General features: G+C 37.8%; 1 protein-coding gene across 1 annotated transcript in view; it reads left to right on the top strand.

Moving 5' to 3' along the window:
- The window catches only part of DOCK3 (dedicator of cytokinesis 3), a gene marked incomplete at both ends in the record, with an annotated part of 286,944 nt that overhangs the window by 115,449 nt on the left and 154,511 nt on the right, over positions 1–16,984 (top strand). The window lies entirely within an intron of this gene.

Here is a 16,984-nt window from a genome sequence, read left to right as displayed (position 1 = left end):
TTCATTAAGTTACACCTTTTCTCAACTTTTGATTCTTTGACCCATACCATGGACTCCTTGTATGGTGTAACATGGATTCAAGTGTACCATAGATCACAGTGTTCTCTAAATCTAACTCGAGGAGTACAAATTTTAGTAAACTGTACTGTGTTATAAAATATTACTATATTTATTTAAAAAGTCAATAATACTAATAATTGGAAACATAACATTTCTAATGAGCCAAGTAAATTGTTACACTTCAACTGATGAATACTAACAGTTGTATAGATCATTATGTTGCAGTTTAACTATACCTATACAGTAAATGAAGAAGAAAAATATTTTAGAAATGAAGAAGAGAAATATTTTAGAAATGTTGTTATCTCTTTATAATAAAACTTGGAAAACAGACCAATCATATTGTTCAATCAATTTGGTTTTATCAAATCTGAAGACTTTTTTTTCATTGTCTCATGTTTAGCTTTATTATCTAATAGAGTCCAATCTCTGAAACATTAAATTAATTGTTCCAAAGCTTAATTAAAATACAATTTACAAATAATATCTTCTGAAAAGCATTTCCAAGTTAAGAATGAAAAAATATATGTATATACATAATGATAATCAAATATCAATTTAGATTCATATACCATCAGGTCCACACTCACATCAGTCTTTTTAGGTTCTTTAGCATCTGTTAAATCTACAAAGTTGTTTTCTAGAATGGGAGAGAGAAAGGAAATCCCCATTGCTTTGCTTTCCAAACTCAGTGCATGCATATGATATCACCTGGAGTTACTTGCTGTGCAGGTTCTTTAAGATTATTGGTCACTTGTTCAATGAGATGCATTTCTCTCTATACAAGGAACCCAAGAGACAGATTATGTTGCCAGAGGTCTGCTGTTCAGACTCTGTTCCGGGTTTCCTGGAGCTCCCTGATTAATTTGGTGGTTTCATTAAGTTTCCTCTGGAACATTCCAGCTTCTTCAGAGATAAAAACTTCCACTAGAGCACCAAAGTTTATTACTGCTTTCAGTGCTGTGAGCCTGTCTGTAACTTGTAAGCAAGTACAAATTATATTTGAAAAGGTTAAGATCATAAGTACTAATCAATAAATTACACATTCTTTTTCTCAATAAAGTGTGTATGGGCCTGTGTGTGTGTGTGGTGGGAAGGGGGAGGGAGGAACTTATACATTTGTTTTACTAAATGAATAAAAGCCCTTCCCCTCCCCAACTTTTGTAAATCTACCTTTATTATAGGAAAAACATACTGCTCTCTAAATCTGGTAGGATTATTCCCTCTGTTTCTCAGTCTCAGTTGAACACTTTAAAATTTCTTCCAAAATTTTCCAATTTTGAAAAAATCGGTGGTATACTACAAAAATGAAGTCATTAAATTGTGTAAAGGAGACTTCTATATGCAACAGATGGGCACTGATAACCATATATGTGTGTACTCATAACTATAACAGCTACTTGGTACTTGATTGAGTATATCTATCTCTATCACTGAAGCAAGTGCATGGTCTAACTTATAGGCAGAGTTATTATGAAATGCTATTATGTTCTTCCAAGACAAAAACTTCATTTTCCTTAATGGGGAAACTGAGGCTCAGTGGCATTTTTTTTCTAATGTTGCATTGAACAGTAGAACTGTTTGTATCGGAACAGATCACTAAGCCAGGCAAATTATTGCTAATATTTCTAAGTCATAGGTTATTTTGCTTTTGTTCTATTTTCCTAGTGTCAATACTTACATGTTTCAAAATATATGTGTGACTTAACATTGATAGAATATTTTTAAGGATAGAAAAACTGGTACTCATGAGATACCATCTTACACCAGTGAGAATGGCACATATTAAAAAAACTAGCAACAACAAATGTTGGCGAGGGTGTGGAGAAAAAGGAACTCTTCTGCACTGTTGGTGGGAGTGCAAACTGGTCCAACCACTGTGGAAAGCTGTGTGGAGATTTCTGGACCTACTAAACATAGAGCTTCCATATGATCCAGCAATTCCACTCCTAGGTATTTACCCAAAGGACACAGAAACATCAATTCCAAAGAACACCTGCACCCCTATGTTTATAGCAGCACTGTTTACAATAGCTAAGCTTTGGAAACAACCCAAATGCCCAAAAATAGATGACTGGATCAAGAAGATGTGGTACATATATACCATGGAATATTACTCAGCATTCAAAAAAGATAAACACATGCAATTTGCAGCAACATGGATGGCGCTGGAAGGGATCATGCTCAGCGAAATAAGCCAAAAAGAAAAAGAAAAATACCGGATGGTCTCACTCATAGCAGGAATCTAGAAAACTTAAATAAGGGACCAGGAAAATGAATAACTGTAAGAAAGTGAAAATCAAAATCAACAAAAAACTATGAACCAGAGACACTTTTAGGGGGGTGGGGGCGGGAGGGGAGGGATTGGGGTCAGAATGGGGGGGCTGCAGTTGTATGGGGAATATAACAATAAAATTTATAAAAATAAATAAATAAAAGAAAAACTGGTACTGTACTCTTTTGTTAAATTAAATGCAGAGGGCCTCCCCGGTGGCGCAGCGGTTGAGCGCTGGGTTGCGAAGCTGCCCGCAGCCTCTGCAGCGCTGGTTCGATCCCCGGCTGCTCCCCGGCCACCAGAGGAGGGTCCCACATGGCGCGCAGACCTCTCCTGCCGCCCGCTGCTCCCCTCAGCAGTGTACTTCGGTCCTTCTGCCTGCTCTGCTCCCCACTCTGGCTCTGGTGAATTCTCTCACCCTCCCGCGCTTCTGACTGTACCCAGTGCATGTATAAACGAAACAAACGAACAAACAAATAAATAAATAAAACATGCCTCTATAAAAAAGAAAAAAAAATTAATAAAAAAAATTTTAAATTAAATGCAGAGCTCTCCACAACAATATCTTTTAAATCCTAAAATGAGGATTTATTATTTGACCAAAATTTTGAAGATTCAGACATTAAATTTATGTGGCAGTACTTGTTGGCCTATTCATATTTGCATGGACTCATTCTATAAGTAAAAATAATTAAAATAGAAACCAGCACTTATTATGCTCTTCTATCTTTAAGAACTAAAATATAGGAGGAGTATTAAAAAATGTTGTTTTCAAATCTTTCTGCTCAAGTCTGCTATTCAAATTTTAAAATAATTTGTCTAGCATTGTAATTTTAATGTGTCAGTTTAATGTTTTCAACACCTTCCATTAAGATGCTGGTAAACGTTTCTTCTCCCTAATCTCATCACTACTGTAATAGAGAATAGCTAGGTAAAATTGCATTGACCCAGGACCAACTCAGCCTCACTGATCCTTGCATTAGAAAATATCTAAGCAGGGCCTCCCCTGGTGGCGCAGCAGTTGAGCGCTGGGTTGCGAAGCTGCCCGCAGCCTCTGCAGCGCCAGCTTGATCCCATGCCACCGGGAGAGGGTCCCACATGGCGCGCAGACCTCTCCTGCTGCCCGCTGCTCCCCTCAGCAGTGTACTTCCGCCAGTCTGCCTGCTCTGCTCTCCCTTCTGGCTCTGGTGAATTCTCTCACCCTCCCGCACTTCTGACTGTACCCAGTGCTTGTATAAATAAATAAATAAATCTAAAAAAAAGAAAATATCTAAGCAAGAAATACTTTATGCTTTGAATCAATTTATAGAATATTTGCATTTTTAGATAGAAAGTACAGATTCGAATAAAACAAACATTTTATAAGCTTTTGTTGAATTAGAATGATTTTTCTATAATTTACCAGTAACAAATTAGATGACTGTTTCTTTTTATTGTGAAGTATCATTGTTTACAAGGACTCACCAATAGATAATTTCTAGTTTTTTATTCTTTCTTTTCCTCTTGCTCTATCATATACCCCCCACTCTCTCTCTCTTTCTCCCTTCTCTGTCAGATTTTCCTGTACCCTAACCCACCATGTCCCTCTTTTCATGCTTAATTTACATACCTCACCGTGGAAATTGCTCTTAGAGGAAGCAACACAAAGAGTAGTTTGGGTTGTAGTATGCAGAGAGTGCTGCCCCCTCCTCCTCCCCACCGAGTTCTTTCTGAGTAAACTTTTAGCTAGAATTCAGAAAGGTTTATGGCTTAGTACTTTCCCTTAAAGCATATGGTGATATTTTCCAGCTTCAGGACAACTGAAATTAGAAGTTTCCAATGACGACTTCTTATTCTGGCACAGAATGTTGTGCCCACCAATCAATGCCTTGCTATATGCAAGAAGTCTGGGGTAACTATGTTTAAAGTGTGTATGTGCCATAATCTTTCTATCAAGCTATCATGTTCAAATGATTAATTTACACATATACTCACTCTTTGTGTATCTGTTTTGCTGATCATCATCATCATGCCCTGCACTTAGCACAGTGTTTGCACTTAGTAGACTTTGTGAATGTATCTAATAAAATGGGCTTGTTCATACACTTGGTCACTCATTCACCAATCAGTATTGTTTCCCTCTGGATTGGACACAATATCATCCCTCAAAATACTATGACTAATTGAGTAAAATCACTTCTAGCTATTTGTACTTAACTTTCATGATTTATTAGTAGATTGGCAGCAACTATAGTGGAAGTAATTTTGGTTTAGAATACAAACCTAGCTTGAGACAAAAGCAACTTTGCTCCCTTAGTGGGAGTTAATGTCTCTAGGTTTCAACTTCCTTAATTATAAAATGGATCTAATACAGTCTACTCCCCATAGTGCTTAGAAATGATACAGTTAAAATACCTATCTCATGTAAACATTTAGTAAAGGGTAGCTACTAGTTATAACTTCTTATAATGAACTATAAATATACCATCCTTTCACAGGATGGTTATTGTCTCTATGCTCTCTTTTGCTGTAAGCATTAGAAAAAAGAACTTTTCTAATGAAAAGAAAATCTTAACATCTCCAGCCTTTCTCAGCCAATGCTGGGTGGGTGAGAACTAAGTTCTGATGCCTTAAAACATCCATTGTATGTAGTTAATTAATTTCAAATTATTTTCTGTGTTCCTTGGCTCAGATGAGGATCCCCAGAAGAAAGAGATAGTAGAATGTAGAACATTCAAAAGAACACAAAACTCACAAGAATTTGATACAGAGATTTAGGGACCCCTTAGATGTACCTGAAAGAATACAGGACCAAGAATATGTTTTTTATTCACTACTTGTCCCCACGTTCAGTGTAAGCTAGCACAGAGTAGATGTTAATAAATATGTTTTGAACTGTTAAAATGAATGAAGAAGCAATCAGTGTCAGGTAGTGAGAAAAGACTTTTTGTGAAATTCTAAGTAATCATTAAGACCAATTTTGAAAAATCAGCTCTAAACTGTATTCTTATGTAAATATGTGTAGATATATGCCTTCTGCCCGTGTCTGCCTGTTTAGAAGTCTTTTTTCCAGACTCTGAAATCTTTTATTGTAATCATTGTACTTTAAGCCATATTTTAGCTAATGATGTAACACATAATGATAATAATTATAACAGCAGTAGCAGTTAACATGTCAGGCAGTGTGCTGAGTGCTTTACATAGAATTAATCTTTACAATAGCCTATGATAGTATATAAGACATTGTGACTTGGTGGAAGAACTGATATAAAAACCAAGCAATCTCATGGTTTCAGGTCTTATGTCTAGTTCTTTAATCCATTTTGAGTTGTTTTTTTTTTTGCATGGTGTGAGGTAGTAGTCAAGTTTCATTCTTTTGCATGTAGCGACCCAGTTTTCCCAGCACCATTTATTGAACAAACTTTCTCACTCATAGCAGGAATCTAGAAAACCTAAATAAGGGACCAGGAAAAAGAATAACTATAAGAAAGAAAAAATCAAAATCAACAAACAACTATGAACCAGAGACACACCATGGGGGATGGAGGGCGGGGAAAGGAGGGATTGGGGTCAAAATAAGGGGGTTGCAATTGTATGGGGAATATAAAAATAAAATTTAAAAAATATTTTATATGAAGAAATAAAATGTATTTATAATAAAACTCCAGTGTATATCCTTACAAAAAAAAAAAAAAACAAGCAATCTCATGTCAAAACCTATGTTTCTTACTCTGTTGCTCTGCCTCCCTTTGTATTGAAAAGACTGAGTAAACCATTTTCTACACTTACTGTTCACTATTCTTAGATTAAGGAATATTCTTCATAGTAAAAAGAACTAGAGTGAAAATACTTCAGAGTGAAATTTGTAGTGAACATGTTTTGCTTCTCACCGTGCAGTCCTTAAATTTCAGTTTTGAAAGCCATTCTTTCTCCATTGAAGTTGACCTTAGTAAAAGGAACTCAATCTTCTGCTTTATCAAATCACCTGTCAGTAATTCTCTTATTTCTTAAATTAATGAAATTAAGAAACTCAAAGGTATTATACTCTAATAACTTTTAGGAAGAGAATACACTCTGTTTTCAGGGGAGTATTAGCATGATGAGTCTGAACAGTTGCTTGACTCGAAATTGCTGTGTTCTCTGTTGCCAGCATGACTAGTCTGGTACATGATAGGTCATTAAGGTAGTGAGTGAATGGGTATATGGGTGGATAGCTGAATGGACAACCAAGCCAAGGGTGTCACAGTGCTAAGATAGAATTTGCATAAATGCCAGTCTCCAGAAAGGCCTATCACGGTGTGGGGCATAATACCACAGAGCACATATACTCAGTCCCAGCTCAATTGACTTAAATCCGCCTGTATTTTTCTTAAGCTGTTGTATTGAAAATGTTGACTTGATTGGACTATTTGCACTATCCTTTTTTGTTACTTAATTGTAATTCTTAGACTAGTCATATATTTTGTGACATCCAGTAGTTAAAGAATATGTGTGAAATTTTGTCTCTTTTTATATTTAAAAAAATGTCAATGTCATGCCTACAGAAAATTTGGAAATTGTTTTAAATAATCAATTTACAATTCCACTTCCCTAGTACAAATACTAATGTTTTGGTTTTTCCAGATGCATATAAAAATATTTTAAATTGAAGTCATGTATAAAATTATCTTTAATGTAAATTGTATTTTATGAAGAATTCATAGCAAGGATGCGCTTTAGTTATCCTGCTCTCCCTGACACTGTTGTCTTTACATGCTATAAATGTTAGAAGCCAGAGCCCTGAAATAACTTCAGAGAAATTAAGAATAGCTATTAAGAGGTGATTGAATGGAGCATTTCTTTCATATATAATATACAGGATCCTAGTGGTAGAAAAATAAAATCTCTTATAAATGTAAGTGCATTCACTTCAATAGTCAGATTTGATTCAATAGTTTTAACATTAAATTGCAAAACTAGATAGTTAAAATCCCAAGTATAGTATTGGTTTTCTCATAATGCAAAGATATAATGGTTTTAAATTTTTTTAGCACTTAGTACCAAAAAATATTTTCTTTTTAAAACTCAGGTTTTTTTCTATTAAAGGATAATAAGGTACAGTGATAGTAGAAAACCCTGGGTTTTTATTCTTTAATAGAAAAGTAAGTTCCTCCTTTTTTCCTCCATGCTGGATAGTATACATCTAAATTTCAATTGTTTTTTTAATTTTTTGCATCATTGTTCATTTTTAACCAATGTTCGCTTCCCCCACCCCCTCAGGTGTAGTCCCCATAGAATTTCCTTCACCAATGCACCTGTGCACTAACACCTTAGTCCCCTGTGCTCTTCCCTCCCTCCCTCTGATCCCTCTCCCTCCTCCTCCCCTGAAGTATGTCTCTGATTTGTAATTGCCTGTTTTTGCTTGGTTGTGTTTTGTACTGTTGTTTAAATTTCAATTCTTAATCATAGTAATCATGTTAGTCTATGTGATTAGTTTGTTTGCTTCTACCTTTTTCATATAGGTTTGATTTTTCATTTTTATTTTAGCAATATTATTGTAATTTCTTTGTTTTTTTTTTATAAATTTTATTGTTATATTCCCCATACAATTGCAGCCCCCCATTCTGACCCCAATCCCTCCCCTCCCGCCCCCGCCTCCCTAAAAGTGTCTCTGGTTCATAGTTTTTTGTTGATTTTGATTTTCATTTTCTTATAGTTATTCATTTTCCTGGTCCCTTATTTAAGTTTTCTAGATTCCTGCTATGAGTGAGACCATCCGGTATTTTTCTTTTTCTTTTTGGCTTATTTCGCTGAGCATGATCCCTTCCAGCGCCATCCATGTTGCAGCAAATTGCATGTGTTTATCTTTTTTGAATGCTGAGTAATATTCCATGGTATATATGTACCACATCTTCTTGATCCAGTCATCTATTTTTGGGCATTTGGGTTGTTTCCAAAGCTTAGCTATTGTAAACAGTGCTGCTATAAACATAGGGGTGCAGGTGTTCTTTGGAATTGATGTTTCTGTGTTCTTTGGGTAAATACCTAGGAGTGGAATTGCTGGATCATATGGAAGCTCTATGTTTAGTAGGTCCAGAAATCTCCACACAGCTCTCCACAGTGGTTGGACCAGTTTGCACTCCACCAACAGTGTAGAAGAGTTCCTTTATCTCCACACCCTCGCCAACATTTGTTGTTGCTAGTTTTTTTAATATGTGCAATTCTCACTGGTGTGAGATGGTATCTCATGGTAGTTTTGATTTGCATTTCCCTGATTACAAGTGAGGTTGAACATTTTTTCATATGTCTGTTGGCCATTTGCATTTCCTCTTCAGAGAAGTTTCTTTTTAGCTCTTCTGCCCATTTTTTGACTGGATTATTTTCTTTGTTGTTGCTGAGTCTCATCAGCTCTTTGCAGATTTTTGTGATCAGTCCTTTATCATTAGTGTTGGGTGCAAAAATGTTCTCCCAGTTGGTGGGGTTTCTCTTTGTTTTTGTTATTGTCTCTTTTGCTGTGCAAAAGCTCTTTAATTTGATGTAGTCCCAGCTGTTTATCTTTGTCTTCACTATCACTGCTTTGGGTGATGTGTCTGTAAAGATGTCTTTGAGGTGCAAATCACGTAGTGTTTCGCCTATATTTCCTTCTATGTATTTTATGGTTTCAGGTCTTATGTCTAGTTCTTTAATCCATTTTGAGTTGATTTTTGTGTATGGTGTGAGGTAGTGGTCAAGCTTCATTCTTTTGCATGTAGCGACCCAGTTTTCCCAGCACCATTTATTGAACAAACTTTCTTTGCTCCAATGCATAGTCTTTGCTCCTTTGTCAAAGATTAGTTGACCATAAATCTGTGGGTTTATTTCTGGATTTTCTATTCGATTCCATTGGTCTGTATATCTGTTCTTGTTCCAATACCATGCAGTTTTGATGATTATGGCTTTGTAGTATAGTTTGAAGTCTGGGAGTGTGATGCCTCCATTTCCTTCTTTTTTTTTCAGTAGAGCTTTGGCTATTCGGGGTTTTTGGTGATTCCATATGAATTTCATCAATAATTGTTCTATTTCTTTGAAGAATGCCATTGAGATTTTGATTGGAATAGCATTGAATCTGTATATTGCTTTTGGTAGGATGGCCATTTTAATAATGTTTATTCTTCCAATCCATGAGCAGGGGATGTCTTTCCATTTCTTTGTCTTCTTCTATTTCTTTTAACAGTGTTTTATAGTTTACTTTGTATAGGTCCTTTACCTCTTTTTTTTTTTTTTTTTTGCATAAGAACTTTAATTAATAAAAAAAGTTAATACAATTGGTGTACAATACAAAAAAGAAAAAAAAGTTTCCAAATTAACCACCCAAAGTTACCCATCCCTTTGTAGGTAAAAGCCCAACCAAAGAGGGTTGGTCCAAAACAGGGCCACCGAGGCCCCAAAACCTGCCACAAGTCTTAAGGAACCTCCTTGTGGGGACCATGAGAAAGGGTCAAAAGTGGTGAGAAAGTCTGGAAAAAAAATCAAATCAATATAAATGCTACCATTGTTAACCTCCATATGGATCTCTCACCCACATCTGTTTCAACGAGTCCAACACCAAAAAACAAATGCAATTTCTTCACATGCCTCTTTGTACCACGTGCCTCCTCAAAGTCTCCTTGCTCCCCATCTTTCTCCCTTCCTTCTCCCAGACCCCTTAGCAGCTTTCTCTCTTCCCTGCTCAGTTCCATACTTTCCTGGGTGGGACAGGAAACCTAAAACCTCCCTTTTTCCTGGGGACCACCCTGCTATAGCTGGACTGTATTAAATACTATGTACATTTTGGAAATGAGCACCTTGTTAGATGTGTGCTGTGCGAACATCTTCCAGTTTGTAGGCTACATTTTCCCTTTTGTGATAGCTCCTTGGAAGGTGCGAAAGCTTTTAATTTTGATGTAATCCCAATTGTTTATTTTTGCTTTTGTTTTCCTTGCAATTGGTGCTGTGTCCCCCAAATATGCCTTTACAGTAGGTATCTTGAAGTGCATCCTCTATGTTTTTTTTTTTTTTTTGTACATTTTAGTTCTTTTTTTTTTATTTTTTTTTTTTTATAAATTTTATTGTTATATTCCCCATACAATTGCAGCCCCCCCATTCTGACCCCAATCCCTCCCCTCCCGCCCCCGCCCCCCTAAAAGTGTCTCTGGTTCATAGTTTTTTGTTGATTTTGATTTTCACTTTCTTATAGTTATTCATTTTCCTGGTCCCTTATTTAAGTTTGCTAGATTCCTGCTATGAGTGAGACCATCCGGTATTTTTCTTTTTCTTTTTGGCTTATTTCGCTGAGCATGATCCCTTCCAGTGCCATCCATGTTGCTGCAAATTGCATGTGTTTATCTTTTTTGAATGCTGAGTAATATTCCATGGTATATATGTACCACATCTTCTTGATCCAGTCATCTATTTTTGGGCATTTGGGTTGTTTCCAAAGCTTAGCTATTGTAAACAATGCTGCTATAAACATAGGGGTGCAGGTGTTCTTTGGAATTGATGTTTCTGTGTCCTTTGGGTAAATACCTAGGAGTGGAATTGCTGGATCATATGGAAGCTCTATGTTTAGTAGGTCCAGAAATCTCCACACAGCTTTCCACAGTGGTTGGACCAGTTTGCACTCCCACCAACAGTGCAGAAGAGTTCCTTTTTCTCCACACCCTCGCCAACATTTGTTGTTGCTAGTTTTTTTAATATGTGCCATTCTCACTGGTGTAAGATGGTATCTCATGGTAGTTTTGATTTGCATTTCCCTGATGACAAGTGATGTTGAACATTTTTTCATATGCCTGTTGGCCATTTGCTTTTCCTCTTCAGAGAAGTTTCTTTTAAGCTCTTCTGCCCATTTTTTGACTGGATTATTTTCTTTGTTGTTGTTGAGTCTCATCAGCTCTTTGCAGATTTTTGTGATCAGTCCTTTATCATTAGTGTTGGGTGCAAAAATGTTCTCCCAGTTGGTGGGGTTTCTCTTTGTTTTTGTTATTGTCTCTTTTGCTGTGCAAAAGCTCTTTAATTTGATATAGTCCCAGCTGTTTATCTTTGCCTTCACTATCACTGCTTTGGGTGATGTGTCTGTAAAGATGTCTTTGATGTGCAAATCACGTAGTGTTTCGCCTATATTTCCTTCTATATATTTTATGGTTTCAGGTCTTATGTCTAGTTCTTTAATCCATTTTGAGTTGATTTTTGTGTATGGTGTGAGGTGGTGGTCAAGCTTCATTCTTTTGCATGTAGCGACCCAGTTTTCCCAGCACCATTTATTGAACAAATTTTCTTTGCTCCAATGCATATTCTTTGCTCCTTTGTCAAAGATTAGTTGACCATAAATCTGTGGGTTTATTTCTGGATTTTCTATTCGATTCCATTGGTCTGTATGTCTGTTCTTGTTCCAATACCATGCAGTTTTGATGATTATGGCTTTGTAGTATAGTTTGAAGTCTGGGAGTCTGATGCCTCCATTCCCTTCTTTTTTTTTCAGGAGAGCTTTGGCTATTCGGGGTTTTTTGTGATTCCATATGAATTTCATCAATAATTGTTCTATTTCTTTGAAGAATGACATTGAAATTTTGATTGGCATAGCATTGAATCTGTATATTGCTTTTGGAAGGATGGCCATTTTAATAATGTTTATTCTTCCAATCCATGAGCAGGGGATGTCTCTCCATTTCTTTGTGTCTTCTTCTATTTCTTTTAACAGAGTTTTATAGTTTTCTTTGTATAGGTCCTTTACCTCTTTTGTTAGATTTATTCCCAAATATTTGATTTTTTTTGTTTCAATAACAAAAGGGATGGTCTTTTTGATTTCTTCTTCTTCAGATTTATTGTTTGTGTATAGGAAGGCTACTGACTTTTGCGTGTTGATTTTGTATCCTGCCACTTTACTGAACTGATTGATGAGTTGAATTAGCTTTTCTGTGGAGTTTTTGGGGTTCTCTATGTATAATATCATATCGTCTGCAAATAGTGATAGTTTGACTTCTTCTTTTCCTATTTGGATTCCTTGGATGTCTTTCTCTTGTCTTATTGCCCTGGCTAGGACTTCCAGTATTATATTGAAAAGCAATGGTGAGAGTGGACATCCTTGTCTTGTTCCAGATCTTAATGGAATTGCTTTCAGCTTTTCACCATTGAGAATGATACTGGCTGTTGGCTTGTCATAGATGGCCTTTATGATGTTGAGGTATGTTCCTTGTATCCCAAGAACTTCAAGGGCTTTTATCATGAATGGGTGTTGCACTTTGTCGAAAGCTTTCTCAGCATCTATTGATATTATCATATGGTTTTTATATTTCTTTTTGTTGATGTGTTGGATAACGTTGATTGATTTTCGGATGTTAAACCATCCTTGTGCCCCTGGAATGAATCCAACTTGGTCGTGGTGAATTATCTTATGGATACATTGTTGGATTCTGATAGCTAAAATTTTATTGAGGATTTTTGCATCAGTGTTCATTAGGGAGATTGGCCTGTAGTTTTCCTTTTTTGTGTTGTCCTTGTTCGGTTTTGGTATTAGTGTAATGTTGGCTTCATAGAACGTGTTTGGTATTGTCCCTTCCTTCTCAATTTTTTGGAAGAGTTTGTGAAGGATAGGCACTAATTCGTCTCTGAATGTTTGGTAGAATTCATTTGTAAATCCATCAGGTCCTGGGCTTTTGTTTTTGGGGAGGTTTTTGATTACCATTTCAATTTCGCTAATTGTAATTGGTCTGTTTAGGTGTTCTATTTCTTCTTTATCTAGCTTTGGGTGATTGTAGAGTTGTAGGAATTTGTCCATCTCCTCTAGATTGTTAAACTTGTTTCCATATAACTGTTCATAGTAGTTACTGATTATTCTTTTGATTTCTGCTGTGTCCGTTGTGATTTCTCCTCTTTCATTGATGATCCTGTTTATTTGTGCTTTCTCCCTTTTTTCCTTTGTGAGCCTGGCTAGGGGTTTGTCTATTTTATTGATTTTTTCAAAGAACCAGCTCTTGGTTTCATTGATCTTTTGGATTGTTTTTTTAGTTTCAATTTCATTTATTTCTGCTTTGGTTTTTATTATTTCTTTTCTTCTACTGGTTTTGGGGTTTTCTTGTTGTTCTTTTTCTAGATCTTTGAGCTTCCAGATTAGGTTGTTTCTTTGCGTTCTTTCTTGTTTCTTGATGTGAGCTTCTATTGCTATATATTTTCCTCTTATTACTGCTTTTGCTGCATCCCATACATTTAGGATATTGGTGTCCTCCTTGTCGTTCAATTCAAAAAATTTTTTAATTTCTTCTTTGATCTCCTCATTAGTCCAATGGTCTTCCAGTAGTGTGGTTTTTAATCTCCATGAGGTAGGAAAGTTCCTTGCCTTCTTTTTATGGTTTATTTCTAGTTTGATGCCTTCATGGTCAGAAAAGATGGTTGATATGATTTCAATCTTGGTGTATCTGTTGATGTTTGTCTTGTGCCCCAGTATGTGATCGATCCTGGAGAATGATCCGTGTGCGCTTGAGAAAAATGTGTACTCCGTTTTTTTGGGGTTTAGTGTTCTATAGATGTCTGTTAAGCCCAATTGCTCTAGGTCTTTATTTAGAGCTTTGGTTTCTTTACTTATTTTTTGTCTTGTTGATCTATCCATTGTTGATAGTGGTGTGTTGAAGTCTCCCACTACGTATGTGTTTTCTCTGATGTCTGTTTTCAGAGAGGACAACAGTTGTCTGATGTATTTTGGTGCTCCTTCGTTTGGTGAGTATATGTTAATGAGTGTTATTTCTTCTTGAAGTATTGTCCCCTTGATCATAATGTAGTGACCATTGGGGTCTCTTTTTATCTTTTTGAGTTTGAAATCTGTTTTATCTGATATAAGTATAGCTGTTCCTGCTTTCTTTTTTGGTCCATTTGCTTGTAGGATTGTTTTCCATCCTTTAACTTTGAGCCTATTTTTATCTTTTGTAGCTAAATGTGTTTCCTGGAGACAGCAAAAGGTTGGGTTTTGTTTCTTAATCCAGGCTGCAACTCTGTGTCTTTTTATTGAAGAATATAGTCCATTTACATTTAGAGTTAATATTGATATGTTAACATCTGTATTTGCCATTGTGTTTGTCTTTCCTTTGATTTTATTTATTTATTCTTTTAATAACTTTTTTTTTTTGGGCCTTCTTTCATTGTTATTCGTCGCTCTGAGGTTCTGGCTTTAGGACTCCTTGTAGTATTTTTTGGAGTGGGGGTTTAGTTGCAATGAAATTCCGGAGTTTCTGTTTGTCTGGGAAGGTCCATATTCTTTCTTCAAAGAGGAAGGAGAGCTTTGCGGGATAGAGTATTCTTGGTTGGCATCTGTTTTCTTGGAGTCTGTTGACTATGTCCCTCCACTCTCTCCTTGCCCGTAGTGTTTCTTCGGAGAAGTCTGATGTCAGCCTGATTGGTTTTCCTTTGAATGTTATCTGTTTCTTCCCTCTTGCCAGCTTCATTATTTTTTCCTTGTCCTGGATTCTTGGGAGCTTTACTATTATGTGTCTTGCTGTATTTTTCCTTTCGTCGTGGAAGTTTGGTGTTCTTCTTGCTTCTTGTATATCAATTTTCAGCTCCTTCTTCACATTTGGGAAGTTCTCTTCAATTATCTCTTTGAATATTTTCTCTGTTCCTACATCTCTCTCCTCTCCTTCTGGTATTCCTATAACTCTTATATTTCCTTTCCTCATGGAGTCAGATAGTTCCCGAAGTCTTTCTTCGTTCTTTTTCCTTCGTACTTCTCTTTCCTTCTCTGTTTTGGTTCTTTTTATTTCTGTGTCTTCAAGATTACTTATTCGTTCTTCCATTTCATCTATTCTGCTTTCATTGCTTTTCCCAGAATTCTTTAGTTCTTCCATTAATTCTTTGATCTCCTGCATTTCTTTTACTTCCCTCTTTAGGGACTCAATTTCTTTCTTCTGACCATTGTTTTCCCTCTCTAGGGACTCAATTGCATTCTTCTGATCGTTGATTATTTTTCCCTTATCATTGTTTTCCTTTATGACTTCTGTCAGTTTTTTAATCACGGCAATTTTAAATTCTCTTTCTGGAAGGCTCAGAAATTCTTCCAAGTTATTGTCGTTGCAATCTGGGGGCTGGCTTTCTTTTTGTGGTGTGCTTTTTCTCTGGAGAGTTGCTAGGTTGCGTGTGGTTCTTCTCCTCCCTACTGTCTGTTTTCTAATTTGCCGTATGCGTTGGGACACTGTGTTGTTGGGACTTGCCGGCATCTTGGGTGGGCTTCTCTGTTCCCCTCTGGTTCTTCCAGGAGTCATCTGTCAGTTTCAAGCAGCCTTTACTGGAGAAAGGTCCCTGTTCTAAAATGCCGATGTGGGGACACACTCCCCTGTGCGCCTGGTCTGCCCCGGCGGTGGGTTCCTGCTCCCCTCTGGGCTTGGACTGCAGGCCAGAGGGGGTCTGGCGTGGGCGAACTTCCCCCGCTCACCTCTGGCTCCTGAGGAAGCCTTCTGCAGGTAGTCTTTACTGAAGAAATGTCCCTGTTCTAAAATGGTGATGTGGGACACACTCCCTGCGCTTCTGGTCTCAGGCACACTCTTCTGCGCGCCTGGTCTGCCCCGGCTGTGGGTGCTCGCTCTCCCTGTGGGCTCAGACTACTTGTTCTCCCTGTGGGCTAACTCCCCAGCTGGCCACTAGCTCCTTCAGTAGCCTGTGCTGGGGTCAAGTCGCTAGGTGGCGCCAGAGATCTCTCCTAGAGCCCTTGGGGAGCTGATTTTCCACCCCGTGGGACAGGGAGCAGAGCGGGGATGGTAGGGTACACCTCAACGGCTTTGGGGTGCTGTGTCTTCCTTGTGCCCCACCGTCGTGGGGAACCCACGCCCCTAATTTCGTGCCCCGGGTCTCAGTTCCAAAGCCCTCAGTTCCAGGACGCGGGCTGTAGCCCAGATCAGTGGCGCGGGAATGGCGCCTTTTGAATCCCGCTCCCCTGCCTGGGCACCTTGTTCCTGCTCACTGAGGGAGGGCCTCAGCCGTCTCCCCGCAAGCCTAGGTCGCAGGCGCGGGGACCTGGGCAGCTGCAATCCGAGCGCCGCTTTCGAGCAAGCTTACCGGGTGGCCGGGGCTGTGTGCTGGTGCTGGTCTCCTCCTGGGGGGCGGGGCTCTCTTTATTATTGTAATTTCTTTAAGCTCACATTACCTTTTCCTAAACTTGGGTATAAATTATACATTAAATAAAATAAATATCCAGTTTGAATGTATGTATAGCTTTATGTTAAATGAGTGGGAATTTTATGCACGTAAAGAACCTACAGAATTAGTTCTTTTTTTTTAAATTTTTTTAAGATTTATTTATTTATTTATACAAGCACTGGGTACAGTTAGAAGCATGGGAGGGTGAGAGAATTCACCAGAGTCAGAAAGCGGGTAACAGAACAGGCAGAGTGACGAAATACACTGCTGAGGGGAGCAGCAGGCGTGGCAGGAGAGGTCTGTCGCCCCATGTGGGACCCTCGCCAGTGGCCGGGGATCGAACCAGTGCTGCAGAGGCTGCGGGCAGCTTTGCAGCCCAGTGCTCAACCACTGCGCCACCAGGGGAGGCCCCAGAATTAGTTCTTTATAGCATATTCAAAAAGTAGTTCAGAGTCTAGTTGAAGAAAATAAAATCTTCTTCCATTGTTGATGGAATACTTTTACTAGTCGCAATAATTTATAACCCTTGTTTTGGAATAGAGTGGTCACAGACCAGCT

This window comes from Talpa europaea, assembly GCF_964194135.1.
Source record: "Talpa europaea genome assembly, chromosome: 11".
NCBI lineage: Eukaryota > Metazoa > Chordata > Mammalia > Eulipotyphla > Talpidae > Talpa > Talpa europaea.
The sequence above is the reverse complement of the archived record's forward strand: the minus strand, read 5'-3'. Positions and strand labels throughout refer to the sequence as shown.